Raw genomic sequence first — 3,150 nt, 5'->3', positions numbered from 1 at the left:
TGTGGTGCTGATGATTAAGAAAATTTTAATTTAAACACCGAATCTCCATCATTTTGTGACAAGATGTATTCTGAGTTCTTTTGGGCACCAGAACAACATCTGAATTTAGAATGAGGTCTCCATGGGTGAGGTAAGCAAAGGTAATAGGTTTAAGGGGTGGGATGGAGTGGGTTGTGGAGAAAAGCAGAAATTCTTGGATATCAAGTATTTCAATCTCCAATTACAGTTCTTTCAGCAACCGTTAAAAAGCCCTTGTTATGTGCCAAGTTCTGGGTTAGGGGCTGGGGTGATAGACATATGAGCTCCCTACCTTCAGGGGACAACGATCTCATTTGTTCTCTGTACTTGCTTAGATTAAGGAAAAACCAGCTCTGGGTTCTTCTAGGACCACAGTGGTCCTAGGCTTGGGCCTGCCACTCATTATGTGGGTGATCTTGCATCAGTCATTAAACCTCTTTGAGCTTTGTGTGTACTCCTGTGGCATGACTGTGTATCACATTGTTTTTTTCCATGCTTTAGATCATGCTCTATCGCATCATGATTTTACTTAATTTTCACAGCTATTCAGATATATAAGCATTGTCCCCATTTCACAGTGGTAATCATTTTTCTAAAATGTTGATAGTAAGTTTTGTCCTGTACTTCGCAGAAGGCTTCTGAGGGTCAAAGAGATGATTTTGGGTAAGAGCTTTGCAAACTTTAAAGTGCTTTGCAGATGTGAGGCTTCATTGTTCACTACACGTAAACATGTGTTTATAAGGTTTTTCTGTATGCCAGTTACCCTCAGATGTTTATAATTAGAGAGAAAGAAAGTGAAATAAAAGCATTTGCCTCTATGAGGCTGGAGTTCCAAGACCCCCACGTCTCTTCTTTTGGTTACTGGGTACAGGTGCTTTTTGAATTGAGTCTCACACGCAACAGCATGGCCTAAACGCTCTGTTTATGCCTGGGCTACTGGCTGATTCACAGTAGTGCCCTCTTGGCATTTCAAAAGTGGACCTCCAGCCTTGTTACATCTGCCATCCTGTCCCTGTCACTACTTCCAGCTTTAGCCTAAATTCCTCATGGCCATCCCTTTCCATGTCTTTACCTCTGACAATTCTGACATCCACACTAATGACCCTTCAAATGTCCCAAATTCAAAAGATACGCTGCCTTTTTCCTTGCTCTCTTTCTGAGCTGCTCTATGTCCGAAATTCAAAATATCCAATCCTCAAATACTTTCCAACCTCTTTCCTGCACTTATAAATCCTCCACACTTAGGTCTTTAGTCATGGCCTCCATGTGGCCTCCTCCTGTGCCCACATGACTCTCCCTGATTTTGTTTGTTGGTTGGTTTGCTGCTTATCCGTACCTACAATGTGGTAAGCACTGTGCTAAGTACTAGGGGTGGAGAGACAAAATAGAGTCTTCATTCAAGGTGCTCTTGACCTCACGGGGAAGACAGTCTAAACTAAGCCAAAAAGGATAAGAGGACGTGGGAAGGGCCATGTGGAGGTTTGTACTGGCTGCTGCAGAACTTAGATGAATGGACAGTTTCCTGGATGTGATGCTGGGGTCTTAAAAGACAAGTAGCATTGACCATCTGTGGGTGCATAGAAAGGATGTAAGAGTAAAGGAGGAGTAGAAGTGAGGACATATGGAGACCTAGACAGGTTTGGAACGCTTGAGGAGACTTTAAGTAGCTAGACTCAGCCTCAGCAGAAAGTGCAGATGTGAGATGCTTAGAGAAAGAAGGAATCTGGGCCTGGGCAAGTAATCAGGGTCAGATCATGCAGGTGCTTGTGTTTTCTACCATGAAGACATATGACCTGATTTGTTAGATCATATCACAGTTAGAAAAAACACGCTGGCATCAAGATTGGTGGCAGGGACGCCACTTAGGTGCTATTGCACTCATCTAGGCAGGAGACGATGCGGGTCTGAACCAAGGCAGATGTTAACCCAGACTCTGGGCTTTGCTCCTCTCTCTTCTCAAGCTAAACTCCATCATCAATCATGCCACCACTGATTCTGCTATACCTTTTCAGAGTCTTTAAACTCTACGTATCTGTTGACTCAGTAATTTCACATCTTGGAATTTAACCGAGAGAAGTCTTCAAAGATAGATGTATAAAAATAAAATATTACTATAAAAATTTACAACTTTTCCTTTCGGCGGCGCGTGGCAGCAAGATGGCGGTGCAGATATCCAAGAAGAGGAAGTTTGTTGCTGACGGCATGTTCAAAGCTGAACCGAATGAGTTTCTCACTCGGCAGCTGGCTGAAGATGGGTACTCTCGAGTTGAGGTCCGAGTTACACCAACCAGGACAGAAATCATTATCTTGGCCACCAGGACACAGAATGTTCTTGGTGAGAAGGGCCGGCGGATCCGGGGAATTGACTGCTGTGGTTCAGAAGAGATTTGGCTTCCTTGAGGGCAGTGTAGAGCTTTATGCTGAAAAGGTGGCCACGAGAGGTCTGTGTGCCATTGCCCAGGCAGAGTCTCTGCGTTACAAACTCCTAGGAGGCCTTGCTGTGCGGAGGGCCTGCTATGGTGTGCTGCGGTTCATCATGGAGAGTGGGGCCAAAGGCTGCAAGGTCGTGGTGTCGGGGAGACTCCGAGGACAAAGGGCTAAATCCATGAAGTTTGTGGATGGCCTGATGATCCACAGTGGGGACCCTGTTAACTACCATGTTGATACTGCCGTGTGCCACGTGCTGCTCAGACAGGGTATGCTGGGCATCAAGGTAAAGATCGTGCTGCCTTGGGACCCAACTGGTAAGATTGGCCCTAAGAAGCCCCTGCCCGATCCCGTGAGCATTGTGGAACCCAAAGATGAAATACTGCCCACCACTCCCATCTCCGAACAGAAGGGTGGGAAGCCAGAGCCGCCTGCCATGCTCAGCCGGTACCCACAGCATAATAGGGTCTCCTTGGCCGCTGGATCTGGAGTCTGGATGTTGCTCTATAAAGGCCTTTAATAAAATCTTTTTAAAAGAAAAAAAAATTTACAGATAGCCTAATTATCCAATAATAGAAGATTAGTTAAGCAAATTTTTCTATGACATTCAGTGATATTTGAGGCAACCATGAACATGATCTTGAAACCGGATTTGACTATTTAACTATAATCCCTAAATAAAATACTGAGTTTATTTGTAAGGAT

At 44.7% G+C, this 3,150-nt stretch overlaps 1 pseudogene; it reads left to right on the top strand.

The window, feature by feature from the left end:
- The first annotated feature begins 2,164 nt into the window (after positions 1-2,164).
- Positions 2,165-2,922, top strand: LOC132430624 (small ribosomal subunit protein uS3 pseudogene; annotated as a pseudogene).
- The last annotated feature ends 228 nt before the right edge of the window (positions 2,923-3,150 follow it).

This window comes from Delphinus delphis, chromosome 9 (assembly GCF_949987515.2).
Source record: "Delphinus delphis chromosome 9, mDelDel1.2, whole genome shotgun sequence".
Taxonomy (NCBI): Eukaryota; Metazoa; Chordata; class Mammalia; order Artiodactyla; family Delphinidae; genus Delphinus; species Delphinus delphis.
The sequence above is the reverse complement of the archived record's forward strand: the minus strand, read 5'-3'. Positions and strand labels throughout refer to the sequence as shown.